We start from the raw sequence: 11,637 nt of genomic DNA on the forward strand, positions 1-11,637 counted from the left end.
TTTAGAGAAGAATCAGTTTCCGTGTCTTTTCCTGTTTCTAAAGGCTGCCCACAATCCTTGGATCACATCCTCACATCACTCAAATCTCTGCTTCCATCATCCCATCTCCTTCCTTGGTTCTGACCCTCTTGTCTGTTTCTTTTTTTTTTTTTTTTTTTTTTTTTTTGTTATGCGGGCCTCTCCCTGTTGTGGCCTCTCCCGTTGCAGAGCACAGGCTCCGGACTCGCAGGCTCAGGGGCCATGGCTCACGGGCCCAGCCGCTCTGCAGCATGTGGGATCTTCCCGGACCGGGGCACGAACCCGTGTTCCCTGCATCGGCAGGCAGACTCTCAACCACTGTGCCACCAGGGAAGCCCCTGTCTGTTTCTTATAAGGACCCATGATTTCATTGGGCCCACCCAGATAATCCAGGATAATCTCCTCATCTCAAAATCCTTAATTTATTCACATCTGCAAGTCTATATTGAGAGCTTTCAGGGAGTAGGATGTGGACATCTTAGGGGAGCCATTATTCAGCCCACTTCAATTTCATTTAGAATCCATTTCAGATTATCAACTCTTTCCTTGGGTGGGACAGAGAGGAAGGTGGGAAAACAATGTTCTCAGTTCTTTCTTACCCCTTTTCTCAACTCCTCCTCTCGTTGTCACATACCTAAGCCTATATGTGCTTGTACTTGTACACACACACACACACACTCATATTCATATTCACATACACACACTCACAAAATTCCCAATTCCATCCTGGAAAAGTGACAGTCTATTTTAAAGACTTGAGCTTCTCTTGAACTAAAAGGGAGCACAGACATACTTGGAGGGAAAAAAAAAGACACTGATAGTGTTTTAATACATCAGCAATTACCCCTCCTCTCTTACACACACCTTCGAAATGATAAAAGATCCGGAAAAAAAAAAGGGAGAAAAAAGTGAAAGTAAAATTCCACCCTACCACATGTAGCTATATGAAACTCCCCAGAACAAGTCTCTTTTAGTTTATAGGATTAACGTTTTGAAGCCCTAATTTGTGTATTGCCCACTTCCTTCCCCTTTCCCTTCTAATCCCATGTCTTTTGAAAGAAGCTAGAAAAGCCAAGAGCAAATTTGTTTTTTCTATCTCTTACCTTCTACCCAGGAAAGTACTGCCTCCTGAGGTCATTTAGTGGAGATGATTCTCTTAACTTTGAAAAAGAGTTTATTCGGTAGTAAAATATGGCTACTATATAATTCCTCTTCAGCCCAACATATGTATTGTGGTTCAAGATTCCTCTCCCCTGCCCAGTAAAATCCTCTTTTTCTCTTCCTCAAGTCTAGAACCAATTGAGAGACCAATAGACAGGTGGAAGTCAAAACCTAACCTTTGTTTCCAAAAGAGCGATTAGAAAAATGTGGTTTATTTAAAATCTGAGACCAAATGGGCATGCTACCACTTCACTCCTGAATTAAAGCTGAAAGCCAAACCACAGCAGCTGACTCTGACTGTATGTCCAGCTTATCTTGAATATGAGCAGAGCAGGAGAAAAAAGGGGCTGTGTCGGGTATGCCTGGTTCCCTCTTCTGAAGTCACCAGTCAGATGAATTATGTAATCTCTTTCCCCAGGCAACAGTGAGTGGTAATTTGGGAGAAGTTGAAATTACTTTCAGCTTCATGGGGAATTAAATGAATATAGCCCTCACTTTGGAAACAATTCAGATTGGGAAAAAAAATATCCCATTCTAACAGGGAAATTTTCTTTCCAAAAGGGATGACATGAAGTCTAAATTCTCTCAACCAAGTCCTATTAGCAAAAATGTCTTTCAAAGCCAACTATAATGAAACAATTGAAAATTGTTGTATTACCAAGTAGGAAGACAGTGAAAGAAGGCATCTGAAAAGGTGACAGAGTATGGAAATATTGGAAAGATTAACTGGTTTGGCAAAGGGATCTGCATGTTTCAGGTTAGTCAAGAGAACTAAAGAAAAAGAATTTCAGATAGACTAATAGATCCTAGCTGGGCTATAAATTCCTTAAGGCGAGATACCGAGGCTTATTCTCTTTGTGTATCTGACTAATGGCAGAGGACTGAACACATAGTAGGCACTTTATACCTGTCAATTATGTCAAAAGAATATTCAGAGAGCTCTATTTGATATGAATATTTTACTGAGTCAGAAACAAACAGTTCAGAAACTTCAAACCTAAACTGGTATGAAGTTCAGGGGCAGGATGTTACGGGACGGCTTAAGAAGTAAAAATGTGAAACTTGTTTAACCTTTACAGTGTTTTAACAAGGGGGTTTCCAGATGGCAGGGTGCTGGTTAAAAATGATTATCTTACACCATTCAAGGAAGATGACTTAAGTTTCATCCATGATTATCAGAAGAATTTACAAGGTAACCTGAAGTTCACTTACACTCATGAAATAAGCTAGACTTAGTTTTGCTTACGGGGTTTAAATGGTTTTGTCTGGTCCAGGTATTTCTCAAGTCTGGGCTCCATTTTATTTTATTTTACCAGTTAACAGATTTTAAAGGTCTTGGTTATTGCCTTCACCCTTGGAGGCCCCCGTTTCCTGTTTTGTTTATAGTATATATTTCCAAAGGCCCTATCATATCTAAGAATTTTCTATTTTAAGTGACTCTTCTCTTTTCCCTCCCTAACCAGACCTGAAACCAATTATTTTCATCTTCTCCTGGATAGTTTCCTGACACATTCTTTTTTTTAAATGGCTTTAACCTCATTAACAAACTCCCAGTGAGCCCTTTCATATACTACCTTAATGTCCAAATTTGCTGTGAGTTCCAGGAGAGACAATGCTTCTTAGGGAAACCCCGGGCTGGGTTTCAGATATTCTTAATCCTGTCTATATGAGAAGCAAGAGTTAGATAATTTCAAAAGCATACGCCTTTAGGTTTCAAGCTGGTAATGTTTCCAAACCAGACAAACACCCTTAATACCACTGCTGGTTTATTGACACAAACTCTTCGCTTCCCACAGCTTGTAATTGAATCTCCCCACTGCTTAATTGGAAATAGAATGACTCCACAACCAGATATGAAACATCTTCCGGAGCTGGTGGGAACATGAGCACTCCCTTTTAAAAATAAAAATTATATCTTTAACTGTGTTAAGTGAAGACTGGTGTTCTGTTGAATATCAGGAAATGAGTGCACTCCAGGACTGTCTGAATACAGGGCAATTAGGGGTATCTTCTGTTTTACAATGTGTGTACACACGGCCTCCTTCCTCCCCAAAGCATAAAGGCTAAAGTGGGATTAGTTTGTACCTTCCAGAAGTCCTAATGTCTGCACTGTTCTGATCCCTTTAAAACAGGTTTTCTCTTAAACTTGCTCATATCCTTTGACCAGGAATTGCATTCAAACAAATTATTATTAAGCCCTTACTGCAAGCCAGGCACTGATCTAGGCATGAAAGATAAACAGTGCAGAAGAGACAATAAAAAGAAAAAAAAAAAAGAAGATAAATGATACATTGTTTATATAATACATGTAAATATATACATATATTCAATTCTATCAAACTATAGAGAGAAAATAAATGAATCTTATTATTTTTAATGATTGTCTTTAAAAATTTCATTTTGCTGTAAGTTTCTGTATACTTTTTTATTGTGGCAAAATATACATAATGTAAGATTTACCAGTTTAACAAATTTTAAGCGTACTGTTCAGTGGCATTAAATACATTTACAATGTTAGTCAACCATCACTGTTACCTACTTTATGAAGACTGCCCTTTTGTTTTCTTTTTCTGAGATACAATTGACACACAGCATTATATTAGTTTTAGGTGTAGAATGTAATGATTCAATATTTGTATATATTGTGAAATAAACTTATATGACCATTCACTGCAGCACTGGTTACAGTAAAAATAAATTTGAAACAAATTAAATGATTACAAAAGGAAATGGGTAAAATAAACTATGGTATCTAGGGTAAGGTATCATAAAGACAAGAAAGTAATAACTGTAAAGCGTATTTAATGCCATGGGAGCACGTAAGTAGAGTATAGTACAACTTAGATATTCCATTTTAAATATATGGTAATATATCAGAGAAGGATGATGCATGATAATAGCCAGTGTTCACAGGGCTTAATCAAGCGTTTGGATTTTATATAACTTTGCCTCTAATAATTTGTTTTAAATGGTTACTTTGTAATTTTGAAGAAATATTTCTTATGATAGTTAATATTATATTTTAAAATGTGGTGTGCTGTAGGCATCCATCAGCCTTCCCTAGCTGATGGGGGGTTGTGAGGTATAACAGTTATGAGTCTGGACTCCAGAGTCTCTACTTGATTTCCTATCCTGCCTCAGACATCTATGATTGTATAAACTTGGGGAAACTGTTTTAATATGTGTAATCTAACTACTCTATTAGAAAACATGATTACCCCCATTACACAAATAAGGAAAATGGTTGTGGCATTTGTTATTTTAAAAGTTTAGTAGATTGCCTGGCTTTTTTTTTTTTTTTTTTTTAAATAATAACAGCTAGGGCTTCCCTGGTGGCGCAGTGGTTGAGAGACCGCCTGCCGATGCAGGGGACACGGGTTCGTGCCGCGGTCCGGGAAGATCCCACATGCCGCGGAGCGGCCGGGCCCGTGAGCCGTGGCCGCTGAGCCTGCGCGTCCGGAGCCTGTGCTCCGCAACGGGAGAGGCCACAGCAGTGAGAGGCCCGCGTACCACAAAAAAATAAAATAAAATAAAAAATAATAATAACAGCTAGCATTTTTTGAGCATTTACTACTTCCTGGTTTCTCGCCTCTCCTCGTTTTGTGTCTTTCCTTACTTCAGAGTCCCCTCCCTCATCTGGTCTCCTTACCTGGACCCTTGGGTTGGGTTCCCTGTCATCATGTCAATGTCAAGTCCCAGATGTTCCACGAGGATCCCACACACTAAGTCTGCAGATGTGGTAGGGTGATGGCAGCCATTCACGCTTTACCAGCTCCTCACCACGGCAGCAGAAATCTAGTACTTCTCGTCTCCGTGTGGTTCTCCAACAACCTCTCCCCAACCCCACTCTTTCCTCTGTGCGTGGATTCCAGCTGCAGAACCTTTCTTTCTCTGAGGCACATCTGCAAGATCATTCGTACCTCACAGCCTTTCCCATTGCTGTGCCTTCTGCTTGAGGTACTCTTCCCCTCGATACCTGATTGACTCATTTCTTCTGTACCCAGGGGTCAGATACAATGTAGCGTCCTTGGGGACGCCTTCCTTGAATGCACTATTCAAAATAGAGGGGGATTTGCATCATTACCCTGTTTTACTTTCATTACAGCTCTAACTGTGAACTTAAATGATGGTATCTATAATATTTGGGGAGGCAGGCACTCTACATGTCAATCAATGTTTGTTAATTCATCAATTAATTGGGGTTGACACCCCACATGTTGAGGGGATTTTATCACAAAATCCAAAGGAGAGAATACATTGTACCCCTCAGGAATTTGTTCAAACTCTATTCAGTCACACAGTGAAAGGAGAGCTTTTCTGGAAGACTTTTTCTTTATCCAAGCGTTTAATAAGCAATCCAGTCAGAGCCCACAGAGGAAATGACTGCCCTTTCCAGGATAGCCTATTTTACATCCTAAGACTCTGCCCTAAAACGATGAGAATCTCTCCACGCTGCGGAGCACTTGAGAATGAGCCACTGTGTTTAGTAAAGTAGCGTGTGCAGTAAGACACTCAGGATGCTACGGGGAGACAAATGATTGCCTTCTGTGAGACACACATGTACATTTGCAGCCATGATAAGAGCTATGATTAGGGGGCACACGTTCCTTTGGGAGCGTCAGACTAGGTTAAATCGCCCTATTAAAGAGATGTGGCCAGTCTTCCCTCAGCAAGAGACTACTGGGCTGAGATCTGAAGGGCCAAAAAGAGTTAACTAGGCATGTAGGACGGAAAGAGGCTCCAGCCTTCCAGAGAAGGGATGGCATGTGCACATTTCCTGGGCAGAAGAAATAAGGATATGTAAGCATAGCACTGACCTTAAATCTCAGTAAGAGGGATCCTGCCTTGGGCGTCTCCTGGTTTAAGCCTTGAATTTCCCACATCTGAGGAACCCCATAGTCCTGGACTAACCGGAACATTAGGTCATCCTATCTGAGCTTTAGAAGGTTACCACTCTGGTCCCTCTCCAGCTGTACCACTCTCAACATAATATGGTGTCTCCAAGGACAAGGGGACAGGTCCACCTGAATGCCCCCCCTTCTAGACCTTTTTCTAGGTATGTACCCTCCCCCCAATTCCTTTCCCTAAAGGTCCTAAGCTTGCTTTGACATCTCCTTATGCCTCTTCCTAAGTCTGCTCTTCTGAGGATGGATTATATCACCAGTGTATGCATCCCTTACCCTGATGGACAGCAAAGCGCAGTTATTTGTGGAAGTTAAGGACAGTGGTTGGAAATACAGGCGGGAGTTTCACATACGTTGATGTGAGCTCCTTGTGGTGCAGAATGAAGCCAGAGTCGGGATGCGCAAGGGAACAGATCATGGCCTGCTGCCTGGGGACTGGCTTCCCCCACACCACAGTATACAGTACAGCACTCCAAGGGGTCCAAAATCTGTAAATTTGTCCTTAGCCTTTCAGGTCATTATAAAGGTGTATATTTCATAAGATACAGCATACATATGCATTTAGTTTTCTGGTAGCCAACCTTATACCTTTTATATATTCAGACGTGCAGTATGTGACCCTCCATTTGTACCTTTGCACTGGCCTCTACAAATGATATATTTTGTGTAGGGAACAAAAGGATGGAGTAAAATAGTTCAAGATGAACAAAGGAACCGAAAGGATCATAATGCTTTGGTAGTGCTCTATTGTGCTTTAAAGATCTGACCGTGTAACTGAAGGACTTGTAACTATCACAGCTGCTTTGACTGGCCCTCTCCGGAAATTGCTTTCTGCTAAAGAGAGCTGTCTCCCCAAAAGGGCAGACCCTCACCCCAATTTAGGACAATTCAAAGGGGTCCTCTGAGATCCAGAGCTCCCTCTGGGGTTGACAGAGACCTTGCGACTGCTTTACAGCCCAACTTCTCACGCTGCCCAATCCAGTTTCCTCGGGTGTGGACCCCAAGATCACTTCCTTCGTGTTCATCTCTGTCTCATAGTCACTTTCCTGTTAACCAACCAGCCAAAATGCTTGTAATTACTATTTTGCTCTTCCCGGGCATTTTCCATAAATTATTTCATTTAATTCTCCCAATTTTCTGATGTAATAGAGAAATGATGAAGCTGAAAGTTACTCAGTCCATATGGCTGAGTAACTGAAGACCATACATATAACATGGGAGCAGGAACTTCCACTATTAGTTAGCTTTTGGACCTTTCTCTACCTATGGTAGACACTCTTTAGAATTTGAAATTATATTTTCATTCACGATTCACTTATTCATCTATTGTTTTTTATGCCAATGAACTGTCGGGGGAGAATTAATCTGGATCCATTCAAGACTGTACTTTGAAAATGTCCATGTAGCTATCATTTCCATAATTTTTATAACAGGAAAGAAAGTAGGACAGGATGCTGACAATATCCAAGAAGAAAAAAGAAATGATGTGTTCAAAAGGTAGGAAAACACCAATTTATTTTACTAGATCCCCTGCCGAGTCCTGTAATGCAAGAGGTCCCTTGATACCCCAAAGCTGCCATTGGGTAGAATGTTGGCAGTAAGAGCACATTGCTCTGATAAAACAGAAACCCATGGACTCACACATTCTCAGGCTGACATCAGTCCTAAATGAACTTTTTTTTTTTTTTTTTTCTGTTTAGCTTCCAAGCCGAGGAGCTGTTACTTTTGTTTTTCCTTTGACGGAGGAAGGAGTGGGGGAAATGTTAGGGTGATAATTTACAGGGATTTCCAATGGGATATAGTATTTGAGACGTGTTTCTATGAATTAGTAGAGGTGAGTGAATTTTTTTTAAGCAGCTCCTATGCATAACATGCCTTCTTATTCCTGCCTCTGGGTCCAACCTTTAGATATTCCTTCCTATTGGAAGCATCATTAATCTCATCCTAATAATTCCAACTCTTCCTAAAGTGGAGTGACGTTAAGCACATTCTTGAAGGCTATCATCCTTGGTCACTCCCTCTGTGACCACCCTGTTAGGTTAATCATCCTTGCTTTGTATAGCTTGTACTGTTCTCAAGTCTTTGCAATTAAAGTGCTGAATCCTATTTTTCCCTATCTCAGTCTCAAATTGTTACATTTCTCAGAGCCTCAAACTCATCTATAAAATGGGAATACACCCTCCTATCCTAAAGGGCAGCTGTAATTATTTTAATTACTAACGTCCTGGCCCTGGTAGAATCTTGTGAAATTTTAACTCTTTTCCTTCTGCACATAATTCAAAACCTTATTTACGGAAATACGCAAGGATGGCCTGGGAAGAAGAGTTTAATCTTTACAATCCAGTCTTTTCTCCAGTTTCAACTGGGGAACAGCTAATAACTGATTCAGTTTTGCCAAATGCCTGAATCATGTCCCTGTTTCTCTACAGACAAAAGAGCAGCCTGAGGGATAACACCTGGTTACTAATAGCCTTTTTCTGGGAGCGAGTTAATAAAGGTACAGCCTAATGCTCTTTTTGATGAGGAGTTTGCGTTCTTACTGCCTTAAGGACCTGGCAGTAGGTCCTTAAGATAGAGAAAGAGAGAGACAGAGAGAGAGAGAGAGAGAGACACTAAAAATGAAGAATACAGGTTCATCCAACCAGGTCCTTATCATCCAAGAAAGAAGACTGGGCAAGATACTCCAAACACCTGGCTCCCTCGTGGCTTCTGAAAACTCACAGGTTCAAGAGGTGCTAGTGAGTTTTCACTGGAGTCTAACACTTTGTCTTAAACCTACTGGCCTTGCAGAGGGCTCAGTCTGCAATTTGATGCAGTTGTGGGTACCCTGGAAAACAGAAGCTTTTCACACCGGAGAGAATGATATACCATTCAACAAAAGTTCCCTGTCATCTGCTTTGTAACTGGAAATGAGGTGGGGAGCAGTTTCCCAAATACTGTATATTACTGAGCAGATGTATAAGAATCAAAAGGAAAATGGTTGCCAGGGAGACAGGACACTCATGCCAACTCTGTCGCAGACTAATCATAAAATGTCTCCAGGGGGCATTGTATAGCCACAAGCACAGACAGGAACACAGCCAAGCCAGGGATCCAGATGTAGCCCTTGGAACCAGGCACAATTTCGGGGGGTGGCATCTGCCTTCTGCCAAACAGAACGTGTGTGGCCACATCTGTTCACTGCAGAAAGTGAACACACACTAAAAGCAGAGGAAAGGTTGCCATAAAATAACGATTTGGCACCTTGCATGGGGAAGATATTAAACATTAGATAACTCTTCTGTTAACCCTGAGCACATTCTGCACTGCTCTTTCCTAACTCACAACTCACCCATATCCTCTCTCTCCGCAGTTTCCATTTCTGTTCATCTGAGAACAATCGTGTTTGCAAATAGTACCAGAATAATTTACAATCTACCTAAGTGAGTATGACAGCAAAGGAGAAAGAAAGTTGGAATGGACTAGTTTCTCCAATTAATCCCATAAAATACAGCTTTTACTTTACAGCTCTTAAAGAAGACATGATATACATTTGTATCTGAGACCCTGCCATTAAATTACTATCTCCGATAAAAAGAGCAGATGACAACAAGGTATTTTCAAAGTGTTTATGTTCACTTTCATCTTCTCTCACTTGGAATCATGAGATTTTCTGAACAATAAGTTACAGTATTTTAACATCCCAAGAACTTTCTTTATGACCAGAGAAAAGTTCAATGAGGCGTAATTTATTTTTATTTTATTTATTTCTTTTTTTGCTGTACGCGGGCCTCTCCCGTTGCGGAGCACAGGCTCCAGATGCGCAGGCTCAGTGGCCATGGCTCACGGGCCCAGCCGCTCCGCGGCATGTGGGATCTTCCCGGACCGGGGCACAAACCCGTGTCCCCTGCATCGGCAGGCGGACTCTCAACCACTGCGCCACCAGGGAAGCCCAATGAGGCATAATTTAAATGTACACTGTATCCAATCCTGTATATGCGTCTAGCATTTTCACAGTTTACAAGACTTTTTCACTTACTTTGTGTGTTATTCTTAACCTATCTCTAGCAGTAGGTTAGAACAGCTGCTATTCATCTTTTCTTTTTTCAGTTGAGGACACTGAGGCCAGAGAAGTTTAAAGATTTCTTCAAAGTCAAGTCAAAGAAGTAATAAGAGAAGGACTTATGATGAGACTATCATATGCATATTGCCGACCATAAATTTTTCGCTCTCTGCGTTAGAAAGACTATCCTTAGATCTTGAGGAACGACGATGAGAACGTGTTTCTTACCCATATATGAATGACAAGAAATTGGTTGGTTGTGTTGAATTAGAACCTTCCTACTTGTATTAGCTTCCCGTTGCCCCATAATAATTACCACTAATTTAGCAGCTTGAAACAATGGCCATTTATTATCTCACAAGTCCTGTGGGTCAGGAGTCTGGGTACAGCCTGGCTAAGCTGAGGCTCGTGAGGCAGAGACCAGGGCTGCATTCTGGAGGCTCTGAACATGAACTTCCCTCAAGCTCAGTCAGATTGTTGGAATCCAGTTCTTTGAAGAAGGTGTAAGTTGAGTTGGAGGATTCCACTTCCTTCCTGGCTGTAAGGTGGGGGCCACCCTCTTCTCCTTGTGGCTGACACAGCCCTTTTCACATGCCCCATCCGCATTCAAAGAGCATCTCAAACCCCTCTTAGGCTTCAAATTCCCTTGACTCTTCTTTTGCCTCCCTAGTCTGCCTTTTAAAAGGTCTCGTGAGATTAGATCAGGCTCAACTGGATAACCTCCGTGTCTTAAGGTTAACTGACTTCAGGCTTTGATTACAGCTGCAAACTCCCTTCCCAGCAGTACCTAGATTGGTGTTTGATTGACTAACCAGGGTCCAAGGATCTTGGACGGAGAGGGACATCTTTAGAATTCTGCCTAAAACACTACTCAAAATGTGGTCCTCAGACCAGCGGCATCAGCATCAGCTGGGAACTTGTTAGAAATACAGAATTTCAGGCTTCACCCCAGAGCTTCTGAAACAGCAATTTATCAAGATCTCCAGGAGATTCATATGCATATTAATAAGAAGCACTTGTTTACACTGTCGGTAACTTTTTTCCCCTTTTTCTTTCTTTTTCTTTTTGTAGCAGACACTGGGTTGGCAGCAACCAGAAGCAAGCCACTCAGATTTTTTATTCCATCTTGTGTATGCCTCTTCTCTCCCTTTCTGACATGGAGAAAAGGGGTCAGATAAGGCCAAAGGCAACTTTATGGATCATGGCCTGAAAGTGTAAGCAGAACTGTGTCCTGCTGAGCCGTGGAAGGAAAGGGATTTTTCAGAGCATTTGCAATGGAGCTTTTGATGATTTATTACGTCTTAGCCTTTAGCATTCTTAGTGGCACTTCTTTGCTGCTGAGAGAGGACAATCTCGAGAATATTATGGAATCTTTTAGCGTTTGTTTATGGTGCATGGGTGAAATGTTTTGAGACTTTCAATGAAAATAGATCCCTCTGCACAGCAAAGATAACAATTAGAAGACAAAAATCAATTTTGTTTTAGATGGAGGGAATTATACACCATCTGACT

Source organism: Neophocaena asiaeorientalis, unplaced genomic scaffold (genome assembly GCF_003031525.2).
Source record: "Neophocaena asiaeorientalis asiaeorientalis breed wild unplaced genomic scaffold, Neophocaena_asiaeorientalis_V1.1 scaffold613, whole genome shotgun sequence".
Classification (NCBI taxonomy): domain Eukaryota; kingdom Metazoa; phylum Chordata; class Mammalia; order Artiodactyla; family Phocoenidae; genus Neophocaena; species Neophocaena asiaeorientalis.